The 19,294-nt window shown below is 43.0% G+C and overlaps 1 protein-coding gene across 3 annotated transcripts in view; it reads right to left on the reverse strand.

Annotated features, from left to right (window-relative positions):
* Nucleotides 1-19,294, reverse strand: part of DDR2 (discoidin domain receptor tyrosine kinase 2) — a 182,638-nt gene that overhangs the window by 143,228 nt on the left and 20,116 nt on the right. For all 3 annotated transcript variants that reach the window (XM_027527273.1, XM_027527282.1, XM_027527264.1), the window contains exon 2: nt 13,277-13,422. The gene's annotated coding sequence lies outside the window, so the exon portion shown is untranslated. The remainder of the gene's footprint in view (nt 1-13,276; nt 13,423-19,294) is intronic.

The following is a 19,294-nucleotide window of genomic DNA, read 5'->3' on the forward strand; positions in this document are numbered from 1 at the left end:
TATCACTGAGATTTTAGTGCCCCTTTAAAGTTTTAAAGGCCTCCCTGCTTCACCCCGTCTCCGGCCCCGTTTCCCTAAGCCTTTTCCCACTGTATCCATTGGTTTGCATTTTTCCAGGCTGAATTGTTCTCCTTCCTGTCAGCACCCCTCAAACAGTCTTGATGCCTATGAAATAATTATTGGTCTCCAGTGACTCTGACAACTGATTGCATCTGTGAATTTTAATAACATACTTGATATTTCCTGCAGATAGTTGAGGAAGATGTCAATTAAGGCCAATCCTAACCAGATGCCTACAGGCCCTTTCTAGATACTTCCCTGGGGTGGGGTGGGGTGGTGGTGGGGTAGTATCATTGTTGAGATTGTTGAGATATCCTTTGTAATTTTTCCGCTACATTTCTGCAACCTAAGCCTTCCACACCATTTCAATGCCATCCTGAGAACATTTCAAAAGAGGTGATGGGAAAGAAATCCCACAAAGAAGGGATACATGTATATGTATAGCTAATTCACTTTGCTGTACATAAAGATATGCCTATGCAACTTTGGAAAAGGATGAGCATCAGACATTAAATGTTAAGGAAAGTAGATATCTCTGGGGCATTAAAAGAAATGGCTGAGAAGGGAAATTTTACTTCTCACTTCATATCATTCTCAAATTATGGAATTATGGGTTGTGTTTCCTGAGTGATTTTGAGGTTTTTTCATTTTAAAATATTTGAGGAAAAACAGTGCCACAAAAGTGCCTACTATTCAGCTGCAGCAATGTGCCACATGAATTAGCATATACTCTCCTTAAGGGACACGTTTTCCATCAGTAATCAACACACACACACACATACACTTCTTCAACAGCTGGGGAAACTACCCTCACAGAGAGGAAGGAGCTTCCCCAAGGTTACATAACCAGTAAATCAGGGCAAGGACACATTCACCACTCTGACTATAATCCTGTACTCTTTCCGTAGTTCACACTGCTCCTATTACCATCAGATTCTGTCTGTCCTGCATTTGTTCACTCACTCGTTCCACTAACACACGCCAATGCCTACCTGTGTTTAGCACCACACTTCGTTCCAAAAAAAGCTGCAAAGATGAACAAAGCAGAATGCCTGCCCTTTAACAGTTCACAGTCTCTTCTGCTGTTTATAAGAAACAGAAGGAAAAAGAAGGCTCCCTGGGCAGAGAGAGAGTAAACAGCAGGGAACTGTCCATCTGCCCCGGCTACTCTTGTGAGGTTGAGTCAGAAGAGCACTCTGAGCCCCTCCTTCTAAAAGGTCCCTTCTGTGCTAGAACAGGGCAAAGATGCTCTCGACATTGGAGCATATCTTTGGTTATCTCAACCAACCTCTTATTTTTGTCCCACGTGAGCACAGAGGAAGTGGGGAGAAAGTGGGGGAGCAAAATATTTGTAGAAACTTGAAGAGAGTGAAGGACTCTGGTTGTGGTATAAATTATACATGGAACTGCAGGTTAAACTAACGGCTGATAGAAGAGGGATACACCCTCTGTTGTTGTTGTTGTTGTTCAGGCTCCTATGAATTAGATTTTTATATGCTGGTGAAAAAGGAAAAAAAAATTGCTCTGACTCAAAGAAACACAGACTTACTTTGGGCTCATGGGTAATTTTTCTAAGGATTTTCAGAAATGTTACAGTCTAAATATTCCCATGGACAGTAGCCTGCACCAAGCTCCTCCGTCCATGGGATTTTCAAGGCAAGAGTACTAGAGTGGGTTGCCATTTCCTTCTCCAGGGAATCTTCCCAACCCAGGGATCAAACCCAGGTCTCTCACATTGTAGACAGACCCTTTACCGTCTGAGCCACCAGGGAGGTGCAAATATTGTAAGTAACTCTCTCCCCTTATATAAGTGGGGGTCACATGTTGGGCTCTATTGCACCTTGATTGACATGTAGACACTGCTATATTTAAAATGGATAACAAGGACCTATTAAATAGCACAGGGAACTCTGCTCAATATTCTGTAACAACCTAATTGAGGAAAGAATTTGAAAAAGAATAGATAAAGGTGCATGTATAACTGAATCACTGCTGCACAGCTGAAACTGATACAACATTGTTAATCAACTGTATTCCAATATAAAATAAAAAGTCAAAAAAAGGATTTAGAGAAGTATGCAACTTCACCTCAAAGTTCACTTAATTTGTTTTCTTTTCCCTGGGGTTAAACTGTTTTCAAATGACAGTACATTTTATATCCTTGGCATGCACCATGGTTTCGCTAAGAGGCAGTAAATATAAGTGGCCAAGGGACTGGCATGCACAGCCACTGTTAACTGGAATTTCTTGGGACATATCATGAGGGACAGGGAACAGTGAACTGGGAAGAGTAGAATCTGCCAGCTGCAGAGGGCGGCCATGGGCACTTGAGGCAGCTGTCGCCATGGGAGACGAGGTGCAGAGAGATGAAGGAGCGCGCCTAGGACCACAAGGGAACAAGGCTGGCCAGGCTCTTGAGATGCGAGGAACCCTGGCAACCACCTGTCACCCTCCCTCCTGTCACAGGGTGCCACCTGAGGCTCAGAGAGGTGCAGTGGTCTGTAAGCACCACACAGCAGCTGCAGCCTGGCCATCTGAGCAAGGTCCCCGCTCTGCTTGGCTATTCAGTACGTGCTCTGTGAACACACCCACAGGAGGAAGCAGAGGTTCAGAAGTGGGAAGGCGGGGACCCAAACAAGAAATGATGAGTCTGAGAGGGGTTTGATTTGAAAAGAAAACACATGTAGGAATAAATGAGTCATGGGATGAAATGCACAGCATGGGGAATATAGTTAATAACACTGTAACATCTTTATAGGATAACAAGTGGTAACTAGACTTATCATGATGATCATTTTGCAATGAATGGGAACATCAAATCACTGTTTTTTGAACATCAAATTTGTTGTGAACAAATTTGTTTTGTGAACATCAAACATTTGTTGAACATCAAATCTAGAAATAACATAATGTTGTAGGTCAATTACAACTCAATAATAATAATTAATCAATTAATTAAAATACATGTAGGAAATTGATGAGAAGTTAGAGAGATCAGGTGGGGTTTTGGGCTGATAGCCCTTGAATACCGTATCAAAGTGTCTCATACTTTTTTTTTTTCCAAGAAGGTAACAGAGAATTACCACATATTGGAACAGAGCTCAAACAGCAAATCCACTGTTTTTTTGTCCCAGAAACAGACTAACCTGTGATGAGGAAGGAAAAGGTCTTCCTGAGAGTAAAAATTATCTCAGAAAAGATCTTCCTGAGAATAAAAATAATCTCAGAATCCCAGGGAAGGAAAGAGGGTACCTAGATTTTTCACACATTCTCTCTGAAAAGAATAAATACTTTCACAATATCTTCCTTTAAAAAAAATTACATACCTTCTTTTCTGTCATTTTCTGATGTAATGCATACATATTAATTATTTATAAACTTTCAGTTGTATGAAGAAACGAAAACAATCCTTGTAATCTCCTCATCCGAAATCAAATATGGTTAATCTTTCAATATATTTCCTTTAAAGGTTTTATTTTTTGTGTGCATTTTTACATAACTGATCTCATACTTTTATTTGACTCTATAACTTCTAATTTTTCTTCATATGACATAAATGGTATTCAGTGGTATTTCAGTGGTATTCAATAAATACCTACAATTAAAATTCTCAAGCCCATCATTTCAAAGGTTTAAAACCTAAACACTTAACCATACCCTCACGGCCACTTAGATTATTTGTTTTTTGTACCTAATGCTTCATTTTTGTGTTTCCATTTTTTCCCTTTCAGTATGTTTACTTAGAACAGATTCATAAAAATTAAACTCCTACATCAAATAGCACAGACATTTTTAAAGTCATTCATATATCTTGTTGAATTGACATAATTCTGGAGTATATACAGCATATATATATTATTTTTACATATATAGAATTGCTAGAGTTTTTAGTTGAATGAAAGCAGTTTCTCCTTTTTAATGGCTTTTCTCCAATTACAAAAACATTTCGTATTTGAAGAAAAGAACACTCTCCATAATGTTAGACTGCTGGGACTGGGGATAGGGCAGCAGATGCTTCCATGAAATTTAATGTCTACCACCCTTGAGCACTTTTTACAATGCTGCTTTCTCCTGTCTTCTGATCAGGGCTACATGACCCTCCATTTCCTCATCAACTACTCCACCCAGGTCCTCTGCCAGCCTCTCAGATTCTTGGATATGATCCGTCCTATGATTTACCAAGGGAGATTCCATCTTGCATTTCCTGGTAAAGAGGCCAAGTTCACACAAAGAGGCTTCTGCACCCTTGCCCAGGGCTTTGGAAAGTGAACTTTTGCAACAAAAAGATTTGTGGCAGCCTGTGTGTTTCTCATTATCTTCCCTTGGATACAGTCACCGGCTTTTGTTCCAAAGGCACCCAAGGCAGGTCACTGTTCTCCCAGAGCAGGGAGACTTCTTTCATGCTAATGGTATGGAGAGAGATGAATCCCCAACCTCTCACGCAGTCAGGCCTCCTCCTCTCCGTCCCTTCTGGCAGAGGTCTGATTCACTCCCTCACTACCCACCTGCTCTCTTGCTGGGCCTCCCCACCCCCACCTCCTCTCCCTTCCAGTATTCCTCATCCACCACGGCAAGGTCAGGTCTTCTTGGAGCAGAAGTCATATTATCTTACAACTCTGCTCCAACATCTGCAGCAGTTCTTTGTTACCTACATGGGAAACAGGGCCCAGCATTTTGCAATGGGTCAATAAATGTTTAGCATCTGCTTTTTAATGAGTGAACTCTAAGCACCAGGGGAGCTATACAATGAGCTCTATGTCTGGTTCTGGGAGCTGAAACAGACATATGAAAAGTTAAATAAGAAGGCTTCAGCTCCCAGCACTTTCCAGTTCCCCAGTCCTGCATATTTGGCCGCCAGCTCTCACACTCACACTCACACTTGTTTCAAACAGAACTTACTCTCATCCCCCCCAATCTCTGTTCTCTCTAGAATAGCCCCACTATCCATGTTCTCAAGACAAGACCGATACAAGCCAGGAATATGGGAAGATGTAGGGGTCAGGAGATTTTGGCTTCATAGTGCCCATCAACATCAGTTATCTACTTATTCACTTTCTTAGTAGTGCTTAGAAACATAAAAAGTATAAATATAAAAAAATAAACAAGGCATGTTCCCACTGTTGTGAGTAGATAACCTAGTGGAGAAGATCTAGAGTTTGCAGGAACAAACTGTCCAGCGTCAACTCATACACACAAACTGTGGCTCACAGACCTGAGTCTCCAGGTCCTCCCCAGTCATCCAGTGCAGGAAAAGTGGGCCAAGACATCTCCACGCATTCTCACAATCATCTTGGACTTGTCTTCTACCAAATCTCAATCAATCCAGACACTAGAACAACCACAATTTGTGGGCACTTTATACTTACAGAGCACTCTTCCAAACATCCCAAACTCTTCACGCAATATCTTGTTGTGATTTAACCCTCACAACAAAATCACAGGGTGTGTTCTCATCACCTTCACGTTACAGATGAGAAAATCACACTTGAAGGAATTTATATTCTTTTGGGGCAACAGACATATGTTTAAATTCTAACACGTGCCAGAAATTAAGGGTAAACATGTATTCATGAAGATCTTTGCCATTAGTGACTGAACAATCTGAGGAGAGACACAGAAACCTAAGTGAATAATTTCCACATAGTATGGTGTGAGGACAGAATATGCAGAAGTTGCACCAAACGTAGAAAAATAACATCATTCAGCCCAACCCACAGTCTCAGGGAGAGTCCAGGGAAGGTGGGCGTGAAGGGAAGAAACATGTCAATTAAACTAGAACTCAAATGAGTTGTTGGCTCACAGATAGGGTAACTATAATCTGAATTTGGGTTTGTCGGACTCTCCAATTCATGTTTTCCCTATTCTGTGACATGGTAGGTTTTCAATGGATATTCATTGAGTGACAGAAGAAATGAAGGAATAAATGAATACATTATGCTTCCTCCTATGGACAGAATGGCTGAAATATCAGTCCAAACAGTAAGTTTGGCTTCCAAATGCCCACATTCTGACCAGCTTAGCTAACCAGCTAATGCAGCTTAGGGAATTCCAGGAAGGCTCTCTGGTAACAGGGCAGGTGGTTCTCAATATTGGATGCCCTAATTCACTGCTACAATCTCTCAGAATTGGTTGGTAGGTTCTAGAATTGAGAAGAGGACTCCCGACTTCCTTCTACTCCACTGCCTCAAAAAACCTTTTGTAGTGTCCTGGGCTTTGCATACAATGGAAAATAAACTACAATAAGTAAGACCAGAGTTCCAATTGCTACAGCAAAGATTCCCTCAGAATCCCACATGAAACCCCTTTGGCTCCAGATAACTCTATGTAAGGAAAACAGATCCTAATTCTCCTACGCCTACCTCCTCTGAAATTCAGCTTTGGAAGGACGAGAGCCAGGACCTCCAAGACTTGAAGATCAGAGCAATGTGCCCACATCCTCAAGCGATTACATGGGGCTGCCTCTCTCCTCCCACAGCCTCCCGCTCCACTGTGTTTGAGGAGCAGATGCCTCCGTGCCAGCAACCCCAGTTCTGTACTTCCCGCTTCGCAGCCCAAATCTCTGCCTTCTGTCTTCCTATGCTTGTACACATGAAGTAAGCTTGGAGCTTGTGTGTGCCACCATTTCACAATTAAAAAACCCCAAATAAGAGACAGGTGGTGGGATTCTCCCAGAGAATTAAAAGAAAGACGTCAAGCCCACGCCGCCGTCTGAATCTGGCTACCCAGTGAGCACCCCAGGAGTGGGTGGCTGGGGCTAAGGCTATGATTTCAATAGTAAAAATGCAGAATCTACCCAAACAATAAAAAGTTGCTTTTATTCCTTGGTCCCAAATATTTCTACTCAGAATTTCCTCTAGATTCTTCCCAATTCTTGAGAAAAGTCAGAATAATTTTGAACAATTAACGGAATCAGTTTGTGGAGACGTGTCATCTGAATAAAATCACAATGGTTTCTTGAAGGAAGGCAATATGAAATGGACCTTAGAAAGTCACAGACTCTTTGGTACCATTATTTGCATCAGTCTGGGGCTCAGGAATCTTCATCGCCTGCTTGGGAATTAAGATTTAATGAATCAACTTCTCCATGGTGGGTTAAGATGGGCTTGCAAATTTTGCCACTGGGGCAAAAATCACTGTTATTTTCCTTTCCTCTAAGGAAGTAGGGTTCATCTCATATACTGGGGGTCAGCAGACATGTGTCTGAAAAGGCCCAGATAGTAAATATTTTAGGTTTTGTGGGCCATAAGAATTCTGCTGCAACTATTCAACTCAGCTGATGTAGCACAAAAGAAGTCACAGACAATATGTAAATATATGAGCATAGCTAGGTTTCAATAAAACTTTATTTACAAAAGCAGGCCTGTTTGTTCTACCATCATCTAAGTAACCTCTAAAAATATCAGAACCGGCATTAAACATGATTCCCAGGTGATCTGTATGCAATATATCTGGAAACCAGTGTGTCTCAAATCTAACCAAATTGCAAATTCTGAGGCCTGAAATTCTGTATTTTCAAACAAGCTCCCAGGTGATACTGATGTTGTCAGTGGATGTTGCTTTAATTGGCAAAGATCTATTTAGAGATTCTCCACAAAACCCAATACTGGGGTAGAACATAGGAACTGGTGGGTACCAGCAGCCCACCAATCAGTTCAGTTCAGTCACTCAGTCGTGTCCAACTCTTTGCGACCCCATGGACAGCAGCACGCCAGGCCTCTCTGTCCATCACCAACTCCCAGAGTTCACTCAAACTCATGTCCATCGAGTTGGTGATGCCATCCAACCATCTCGTCCTCTGTTGTCCCCTTCTCCTCCTGCCTTCAACCTTTCCCAACATAAAGGTCTTTTCCAATAAGTCAGTTCTTCGCACCAGGTGGCCAAAGTATTGGAGTTTCAGCTTCAGCATCAGTCCTTCCAATGAACACCCAGGACTGATCTCCTTTAGGATGGACTGGTTGGATCTCCTTGCAGTCCAAGGGACTCTCAAGAGTCTTCTCCAACACCACAGTTCAAAAGCATCAATTTTTCAGTGCTCAGCTTTCTTTGTAGTCCAACTCTCACATCCATACATGACTACTGGAAAAACCATGGCTTTGACTAGATGGACCTTTGTTGGCAAAGTAATGTCTCTGCTTTTTAACATGCTGTCTAGGTTGGTCATAGCTTTTCTTCTGAGGAGCAAGTGTCTTTTAATTTCATGGCCGTGGTCAACATCTGCAGTGATTTTAGAGCCCCCCAAAATAAGGTCTATCATTATTTCCATTGTTTCCCCATCTATTTGCCACGAAGTGATGGGACCAGATGCCATGATCTTAGTTTTCTGAATGCTGAGTTTTAAGCCAACTTTTTTACTCTCTTTCACTTTCATCAAGCCCACTGATATCCACTCAGTTTCTCTACCTCCAAACAAAATAATACATGGATAATACTATGCTAAATATTATGCCAAAGCCAAAATAACTGACAGATACTCAGACCATGACTAAGAGGGTCTCAAAGTCTTTTGGAGTGGGAGTGGGGGGGTGCAAGTGGAACCTCATACACATAAAAAAGTAATCGATACAAGAGACAGTGTGAATGTCTTTTGTAAGACAATGAGACATCAGTGAAAAACCCTGACAAATGCTGTGAATGCCTATCAGGAAGACCCCAATCCATCTCATCTATCATAAAGTGAGGAATGAGGGGCTCTGTAATCCAGGAAGCAGGAATTTTAAGTAAGCTCAGGATCAAGAGGAAATTCACTGAACATTTCTAGCCAGAAACACAATATGATTCCTTCAGCCCACAATAGCAGAATAAAAGAGTTGATGTAATATGAGAAATTATAGAGTATTGAAAATGGAAACAATGGAAATAAGATTCTTTATAGCAGCCCTAGATCAACTCTGAGGGCAAAACAGTTTGTGACTGATCGTTAAATCTACTCTTAAAAGCTACAAAGACTAAAGCCAAAGCAAGAGGTTGAGATCTTAGAAAACACTCGCTCAAAGTGTTTTATGCATATATATTTTGAGGTCCCTAGATATTTCCCCCTGAAGGCTTATTGTTATTACACCTTAAATCTGGTTTGCTCCCCTGGTAGCTCAGTTGGTAAAGAATCCACCTGCAATACAAGAGACCCCAGTTCAATTCCTGGGTCAGGAAGATCCACTGGAGAAGAGATAGGCTACTCACTCCAGTATTCTCTGGCTTCCCTCGTGGCTCAGCTGGTAAAGAATCCACCTGCAATGTAGGAGACCTGGGTTTGATCCCTGGGTTGGGAAGATCCCCTGGAGAAGGGAAAGGCTAACTACTCCAGTATTCTAGCCTGGAGAATTAAGGAGAGGCTGCAAAGAGCTGGACATGACTGAGCAACTATCAAAAAAAAATCTGATTCAGAAATGCAACCACACGCAGCAAGAGGGGCATCGGAAATGAGCATCTCCCAAAGCAAAGTCATCCATCCTGCCTGGAGCATGTTCCACACAGATGCTGGATTTCAAGGATGGTATCCAGATGTCTCAAGCCAGCCAGTGAGCAGACTGGCACCTCCCTCCTTTGCAACTCTATCTTTCACCAATCCTCCTCCCCAACCCTCTGCTCCTGGGACATGGCTACTTCCTCCTTCCCCTCCACCTGTATGCCCAGTTCCATCCTTGTTTACTGGTCATTCTGCGTCCTTGTTGTCTAGGTCTGCTCCATCAATAATGAGTGACCTACACCTTTCTCTGGGTATCGAATCTCGGCCTGGCCTCCCAGCCGCATCCCTCCACAGTCAAGGCATTTATCCTCCGACCCGCCCAGCCACAATTGCTGCTCTCCTCCCTTCAACCTTTCACCACGGTCTCAACACATCCTCACCTGCTCGAGGGAATTCTCTTCCGCGTTACTTCTCTCTGTTGTTCAGCTTAGGCTGGGTTATTTCTCATTTACATTTGAATCATTCCAAGTCTCTTCTAGAGTCACTTACATATCACAGGGGCTCAGTAAACAGTGTTATTATTTTATTAAGTAAAAATACTATGCAAAGTCCTTGGATCCCATGAGAAAAAAAGAAAGAGCATGTTGCCTAGCCCACCAGTTCTTTTTCAGATCAGTGCAGCCTGCTCTCAGGTTCTGCTTTTCAGAATGTTTTTGGAGCCTGGTTCATCCGGAAATGTCTGAGTCAACCTGCCCACCTCCGGCGCATCTCACCCCACCCCACCCCCATCTCTGCACAGAGCTAGCTTCCTCCATGTCTATCGGGCTCCCTGCTCTTGTACAGTCACATACCCTCCAGAGTTGTGGCTCCCTGATTAGATGCTGACCAGGATCTTGCCTTCTCTAAAATGATCCAGGCACAGTCCAATTCCAAAATCTCAGACCCTCAGGTTTATTGCAGCAACACAATTACAGTGTCATTTATCTCAACCGTAATCCATTCTGTGACTAAGCAGGCATCTCCAGGGTTTGCTCCTGTCACGACCCCAACTTCCACCCACCCCCCACCTCCCACACTCCCCCCCATGCTGTCTTCATGCCTCAGCACACGCGTCCCCCAGGACACACGACACCAGAACTTCCCATCAGAGATGCTCATGAGAAACAGACCACTCGCAATGAGGAAAGGACGGCCTGCAGCTCGTGAAGGAAAATCAAGCTACAGTTGGAAACACGAGCTTTTCCTTTAAAGGAGAAAGTGAGTTTGGCAGAAGCGCTCTTCTAAGCCGCCCTCCAACAGTGTTGAAAGGACCATTCGGGGAGAGAGGGGAAGGAAGAACGTGCGAGTGACAAATGGGGAGCAGAAAATAGCGAAACAGAGGGAGACAAAAGAAAAGGAGAGAGGAGACAGAACGGCAGTAAAAAGGCACAGAGGACGGAGGAGGGGGAGGCAGAGCAAGAGAGTGGGGATAAGGAAAAGGGGAAGGGAGCAGAGGGGGCGGCAGGAGCAGGAAGGAGGGGAGGAAGGGAGGAGGACAGCCGGCACCACGGGGTCTCACAGACAGGGCCGCCAGTTTTGTGGGAATCCTGCCTGTCTCCCGTGGGAGCTCTGCCATCCAGAAGAGGACAGGCTCTCCACTGGCTCATTAGAAACACTCAGCGCTAAGAGGTCTATGCCAGATCCCCTTGGCCCAATACAGACAACTGAACAGAATTCAGGGAATCGATCTCCAAAGGCACTTGTTGACCTCCTGCGCTCAGCCTTCATTAGAGATGCAAGATCTTTGAAAAGTCGGTGAGCAAATATCCAGAGTTTCTATTAATAACGCTCTTTTTCCCTCACAAGTGTTCCAGTTTAGATGCTAAATACTTGCTCTTCCTATTAGCAAGAGACACAGGAAGCTGCAACTTATTGAGTCTTTAAACAGATTGAAATACTTAGTCTCATCATTTGAGAAAAGGAGGAAGTCTGCACTGGTGACCGGCAGAGACCAGCAGAATGGAATGAATCCAAAGTACCTGAGATAATTCTGGGTATAACACTACGATGGGGAGGGTAGCAGCCACACGGACAAGGTGCTCAAGCCAAAGCTACTTATAGCACATCTTGGATATTGAAATAATACTTTCTAGAAATAGTCATTAAGATTGGGTGGCAGGGGAAGAAAAGACCACAATGATGAGTACTTTTACCCTTCTGAGAGGTAAAACAGAATGAATCACAGATAAATAATAGAAGAGTCAAATGGAGTCAGTCAAATGGAGAGAGTCAAATCACAGTCAAATAGAATAGAGAGACTCTGCAATAATTTCTGGTTAGTGGTTAAATGCAGCTATGGATTATTCATTCTGAAGTGTATACCATGAAGGCTCAAGTTAAAGACCACTTAGCTCTCCAGTATCAAGAATCTATTGGAAGGAGGAAAGGAAGGAATGAAGGATGGAAGGGAATTGGTTTCAGGGCAATCTATGGGAAGAAAGGGACCCAAGTTATTTTAAGGAGGAATGGGGGAAGGTGGGCAGTTACCTAGACAATAAACAGAAAGGAGTGTGTAATCCCAGGAGCGTTGTTAGTGAGAAGAAATTTCCTGGGGAATGTGAGGAAATAGTACTTTACCCTCCTGCCCTTCATCCTTCATCTCAAGGATTGTCCACACTGTTCACTCACTTGTGCATTCATTCAACAAGTGTCACAGAAGCTGCACGTTAGATGTAAGCCTAAGTCAAGGCACAGGGTCCTCAGCATGTTCCACGTGCCAGAACCCACACTAGATGCCAGGGATACGGGCATGAAGGGGATGTTCTCTGCCTTTGGTGACCTATGGACTGAGAGGGTCTCAGATGCATGAAATTACTGCAGACCTAGTTTAGTTGGTAGGATTCAGGTCTGCTAACAGATGAACTGAGAAGTCTCCTTCAGACCAAAACTCACCTACAGCTGACCACCTGGACCTGAGCAAGTGCTTTTGGTTTCCTCATGAAGCTTTGCAGTATATCATGCTTCTTTTTTTGTCTTGAGACCTGGAGCTAAGCAGCCCACTTATCTGCAATTAGCATCCCTGGCTAGGTGTTCTTGTGCTTTTAACTCTCCCAAACCTTATTATAGGGCTCTGGTTCTCTTATCCTGGTTTTAGTAGTTCTATTAAGTCTTTTTTTTTTCTAAACCACCTCAAATTATTGCTGGAAGCAGGAAATTAATTTAAATTTTTTCTAAATGGAATTGTACTATTAAAAGAGGCCTAGATTGATCCAGGAAACCCAGAGATTCCAGTGGGTCCTGTAAAAACAGGGGAGACCTAGAGATCCTGGGTCACTCAGAGCTGGGGGTCCAGGACACCCTAGGATGAACATTTACTCTGGGTTGGCCACAACTGGATCCTTGAAGTGCGAAGAGGACATGGACATTCAACACCAAGTTCCCTATATGATCAAACCCATGACCTTTTCATTTGCTATCATCTCCAGGAGACAGGGCTTCCCAGGTGGCTCTGTGGTAAAGAATTCACCTGCCAGTGTAGGAAGTGTGGGTTCGATCCCTGGTCCAGGAAGATCTCCTGGAGAAGGAAATGGCAACCCATTCCAGCATTCTTGCCTGGAAAACCCCATGAACAGAGGCGCCCAGTGGGCTGCAGTCCATGGAGTTGCAAAAGAGTCAGACACAACTTAGCAACTGAACAACAACACCACCAAAGACAGAATCCAAGGTTCACCTTTCTCCATGACACCGACCAGGGTAAGTGAGGGGCTCAGGGGAGCCACACTGTCAGCCCCAATCTCCTGTGGCAACACAGCTTCAGTGACCAGCCCTACTTACATCAATGGGTGCAGAGCATTCTCCGAGGGACAGGATCCTCAGGAATTGCTGGCCTCTGCTTCTTTTGAATTATTTCAGCTTCTTGGCTTCAAGTCACAGCCTTAGAACTTTCTAGAGCATTGAACCCCGGACCAGTTGTGGATCTCCTTTTAGGAAGGGGGAGAAAAGGGAAAGCAATGCTTTGTTACAAACTTTTTCTTCATTCACATTTTCTTTCGTGCTTGACATTTCTGTCCACCACTATTAAACAGAAGCCTCCCAGCAGCCCCACGCTCTGAAGGAATTTGACAGATCCTCAGAGATTTTGTTTATAGGGGTTACACAATTGATATTTATCAATTTAGAAATTAAAAACTGTGAATTTTAAATTTATTACTTATTTCATTAAAATATAATTGTATGTTAACACATATAATAATTTTCTATAAAAATTTTTCAAAAAATACTTAGAAGACTGACACTGCTTAATATTTTTAAAAATCTTTCTGATATCTGACTGAATCAAATAGGTCCTATTATCTGCTTCTAGATTCAATTTGTTACAATAATAATGCAAGTCATTTAACCTCTGGAAAACCCCACTATATACTTGTGGGAGAATGAGAGTGAAAAAAAAAAGCAAATCCTACTGTTACTTTGAGAATAGTTTTTATCTTGTGGATCCCCTAAAATGGTCTCACAAACTTGCAGGGACCCCCAGAGCACCCTGGAATAACTGCTCCATATTCCACCTCAGACTCTCAGTCCCCTTCTTCAGGTACAGCTAGGTATCAGTTGACTGAGTAATTTTCTAGAATCATCCTACATGTATGTAAAACTATATGGATGTACAGGGTTTTTAATTTAAAAAATCAAGTTTTAGTACCCTGTACATTTCACTTTGGGCTTTCTGTTTACATGGTGGGGGTCGTTGCATTTTAGCATATGTGGTTATGTCATTCCTTTCTAAAGATCTGTTGTTTCCCACTGAATGGATATAACCATATATAACTACATCAGTGCTGCAGTGTCCAAGTTGATGAACAGCTACCAAAAGTTGACAGCTTATTCACTGAAAGATCTAGAACTTAAAGGGAATAAAGTGGCCACACAGATCAAGAATGCATGTCACATATGTTAGTACAGCTTTCCTCTGGCAACTAGTTCCCCAGAAAGGCATGCAGCTAAAGCCTTCAGAATTTGAGAAAATATTCAAACTCTTGCTCTATTACTGTCCTTTTCTAGCTGGGGTTTATCTCACTATTTCAGAAGAAGCTTGTACTAATATCTCTGCACCTACCTGTACAGGAATGTTGACAAACATCAACCTTTCAAAGCATACTCACTATTATCAGTGTTAGGTCATCATGGGGGAAGCGCCAAGTGTCCCCAAGTATTTTATTTTATTTGGCCACCCCATGCAGCATGTGACATCTTAGTTTCCTGACCAGAAATCAAACCTAAGCCCCCTGAAGTGGAAGCACAGAGTCTCAACCACTGGACCTCCAGGGAAGTCCCCTGAACAGTATTCCTGAAAACTAGTTCCCTGTGGTACTAAGGTGGCAAAGGCTAACCCTGTTAGACCACAATTTTCCTGACACAGAAAATGCATCACCTAAAGGAAGCCCTCACCTCACATGGCTAATTTGGTCTAATTACATTGATGGATTCAAAGGCTAAAATGTATGAAGGCTGCTGCTGCTGCTAAGTCGCTTCAGTCGTGTCCGACCCCATGATCCCATAGACAGCAGCCCACCAGGCTCCCCTGTCCCTGGGATTCTCCAGGCAAGAACACTGGAGTGGGTTGCCATTTCCTTCTCCAGTCCATGAAAGTGAAAAGTGAAAGTGAAGTCACTCAGTCGTGTCCAACCCTCAGCGACCCCATGGACTGCAGGCTTCCCGGCTCCTCCATCCATGGTATTTTCTGGGCAAGAGTACTGGAGTGGGGTGCCATTGCCTTCTCCGGTATGAAGACTACCCGGGTTCATTTCCTCACTTTCATATTCACTAGCTGTGAATCTTGGGAGTTACTTAGCTTCTACTTACTTGTAAAATGGAGATAATGACACCTGTCTCAAGAAGTCATAAAGAAGAAGAATTGTAATTCTCCATTAGATGTGCCTGACACAGAAGGTGCTCAGGGCTCAGGAACTGCTCACCTTCTCCCTTTATTGTTCTATTAACAGAAATAATATGTAAGATGCATCTTACATCCTGGACTGAGGATGTTATGTCTTATGTCCTGGCTTTTCCAGGGACCTCAGTCATCCTGTCCTTTAGGAAGTCTGGAGCTATTAGACACTAGGGCAAGAGAAGATGATGGAGATTGTTCTTTTTCTCCTCTTGTGAGATGTTTGTCATCTGATTCAGAATGAGAGACACAGGTCTGCTTTCCTTTTCACTAGGCCAGGAAAACAGGCACCAACACTCCCAGCATTTCTGCCTCAAGTTTCCAGTCTGCCTCTGAAATTCTATAGGCCAGTGTGGTTTTTAGACCCATAGAACCTAGAGAAAACCTCCCAGGTTGAGGGGTGCTCCTCCAGTGAAGATGAGCAGAGATTTGCTTTTGAACAATTCCTAGGAGTAGAACCAGCACTTATGATAATTACAGACAGATATATTGTAACCTTCATTTATAGATGTGATGGAGAAGGCAATGGCACCCCACTCCAGTACTCTTGCCTGGAGAATCCCATGGGTGGAGGAGTCTGGTGGGCTGTAGTCCATGGGGTCGCTAGGAGTCGGACATGACTGAGCGAGTTCACTTTCACTTTCACTTTTCACTTTCGTGCCTTGGAGAAGGAAACGGCAACCCACTCCAGTGTTCTTGCCTGGAGAATCCTAGGGACGGGGGAGCCTGGTGGGCTGCCGTCTATGAGGTCCACAGAGTTGGACACGACTGAAGTGACTTAGCTTAGCTTATAGATGTGAGAATAAGGTTTGAAGACATTAGGTAAATTCCCCAAGGTAACACAGCTAACAAGGTCAGGATTGTAACTCAAAACCAGGTTTGCCCTACTCCAAAGCTCAAGTTTTTAACCACATCACATGATGCTCCTGTTAGAAAGGAAATCAGCCCCCTCATGACATAGCAAGACCCACAGCTTCACAGAAATGGTCTTACAAAAGAGGCAAACTATCCTTAACTGTAAGCTAAGGAGTTTACTAACCCAATATTGTAAAAACGTAAAATTAAAATTCTTCAGAAAATCATCCCTTAGCTACATGCAAAGGAGACTAGCAGGATACCAAAACCAATATTTTATTAGTTTTGGATTATTTACCTTATTTTAAGATAAAATGCCTTATTTTAAGGTAAGATTATTTACCTTATTTTATTAGCATTTAATTAGATCAATTACTAAAATTAATTGATTTTAGTTTCCATTTATAGATGATTATTTTTTAAATTGATTAATAATTTGATATCAACTTAGCCAATAGTATTTCTAGCTCCTTGTATATACCAGGGACTTCAAGTGTTATAGATGAAGAAAACATGTTCCTTGGCCTTGATGAAGAAGATACAGTGGACATTATAAGATCTGATACATATATAACTATATATATATTTGTGTTGGTGAGATAATAAGATAGAAAAGAATAAGATGCTAAAAGGAGAAATCAAGCCAGTGGAGTGTTCAGGGAAGACTTGAAGGAGGAAGAAGGCATCATTTGAGCTGACTCTTGAAATATAACTAGAATTTTGTAAAAAAAAAAAAAGTAAAAAGCCTAAGAAAAAGGAACAATTTGAAAATGCAAGTTATGTGGCTGGAGGACAGGAACAGCACAATAATCAAAGCTAGAGCTGGAAGATGGCTGAGGCTATAGATGCTAACAAGAGGTGAGCATGTGTGACCCAGGAAAAGCTTGGAAGAGTGGGATGGCAGGGTGAGGGAGGCTCTATGTGGCTTAACCTGGCATGTGGGGTGCTTTATAGGGGAAGGGGAGCAGAGTGGCTGATGGGAGCCTGACCTAGAACAATGACATCAGGAAGGGGAAAGAAATAATATGGAGGTATGCTAATAATTACAGTAAGAGGACTGAGCATCAGTTAGCAACTAGTTACAGCAGGAAAGAAGGAAGGAGCCAAGGAAGCCTGCATGTCCAGTCTGCAGGTGACCAAGAGCACATCACTACAAGTAATGGAACCTGGGAAAACTGGGAGAGGAATTGGTTTAAAAGGGATAATTGTGAGTTTCGGTTTGAACATAAAGAATTTGATTGCCTTTCCATGGAAACAGGCAAATACATCAAGCAGAGGAGTAGAAATCTGGGTCCAGAATTCAAGAACTTGATTCCATCAACAGATGAATGGATAAAGAATATATATATATATATATATGGAATGATGTAGTAGATAGCATCACCGACTCAACGGACATGAATCTGAGCAAACTCCAGGAGATAGTGAAGGACAGAGAAGCCTGGTGTGCTGCAGTCCATGGGGTGGCAAAGAGTTGAGCAACAACAAGAATGGAATACTAACACTATGGGTTCGGTCATTAAAAAAAAAAAAATTGCCAATTGCAGCAACATGAACGTACTTGGAGAGCATTAAGTGAAATGTCAGACAGAGAAGGACAAATACTGCCAGGTATCACTTATATGGGAAATCTAAAAAGTAAAACCAGTGAACATAAGAAAAAAGCAGACTCACAGATATAGAGATCAAACTAGTGGTTACCAGTGGGGAGAGGGACGGACCACATAGGGGTAGGGGATTAAGAGGTACAAATTATTAGGTACAAAATAAGCTGGGCCTCCCAGATGGCTTAGGGGTAAAGAACTCACCTGCTGATGCAGGAAACAAGAGTTTGATCCCTGGGTCAGGAAGATACACTGGAGAAGGAAATGGCAACCCACTCCAGTATTCTTGCTGGGAAATCCCATGGATGGAGGAGCCTGGTAAGCTACAGTCCATGGGGTTTCAAAAGGATTGGAAATGGCTGAGCAACTAAATAATAACATAAAATAAGCTACAGGGGTATATTGTATAATGTGGGAAATATTGCCAATATTTTTATAATAACTATAAATGGACCATAATATTTAAAGACTGTGAATGACTATTGTATACCTGTAACTTATACAATATTGTGCATCATCTATACCTCAGTTTAAATAAACAAATGAGAGAGTTTGATGTTATAGATTCATATTTGAACATCAAGTACATAAAGGCAATAACTGAAGTCTGAGGCAGATGAAATGATCTGGGAAGAAGGAAGAGAAGAAAACTGAAGACAGAGCCCTGGGGCTCATCTGCACTAAGTAATGGAAGAAGGTCTCTGCTTTCCCTACCACGCTCCAGGTAAGAGCCAAGACGACTTGACCAACAGTTCCTCTTCACAAGACGTCAAGACTCCCTGATCTAACCCAGCTTCCTAAGTTCACAGATGAAGAAAACTCAGGCCCAGATGGTTAACTGATTTACCCAAAGCCTCACAGCTGCTTATCAGCAAAACTGAGACAAGATGGATTAAGTGACTGTTAGGAATTAACCCAGAGAAGGCAATGGCACCCCACTCCAGTACTCTTGCCTAGAAAATCCCATGGACAGAGGAGCCTGGAAGGCTGAAGTCCATGTGATCGCTGAGGGTCGGACACGACAGAGCGACTTCACTTTCACTTTTCATTTTCATGCATTGGAGAAGGAAATGGCAAGCCACTCCAGTGTTCTTGCCTGGAGAATCCCAGGGACGGGGGAGCCTGGTGGGCTGCAGTCTATGGGGTCGCACAGAGTCGGACACGACTGAAGCGACTTAGCAGCAGCAGCAGGAATTAACCTCGCCTTAGCCATTGGATAAGTGTGTGTGCCCCACCTGACATGCTTGGATTCCGAAAAGCCTGGGAGCAAACCAGAAGCTTCGTTCACCTCTGCTCTGCCTGCCCACTCTGCGATGGTGCCCAACCACATAATCAGCGCAGGGCTCAAACCACCTCTCACTCATCCTGCTGCCACCATCCCACCACTGTCTCTGCCACCAGCATTATTACAGCGTAGAAAAACCAGATTATTTTCCTCCTCTGCATATG

Source organism: Bos indicus x Bos taurus, chromosome 3, assembly GCF_003369695.1.
Source record: "Bos indicus x Bos taurus breed Angus x Brahman F1 hybrid chromosome 3, Bos_hybrid_MaternalHap_v2.0, whole genome shotgun sequence".
Classification (NCBI taxonomy): Eukaryota; Metazoa; Chordata; class Mammalia; order Artiodactyla; family Bovidae; genus Bos; species Bos indicus x Bos taurus.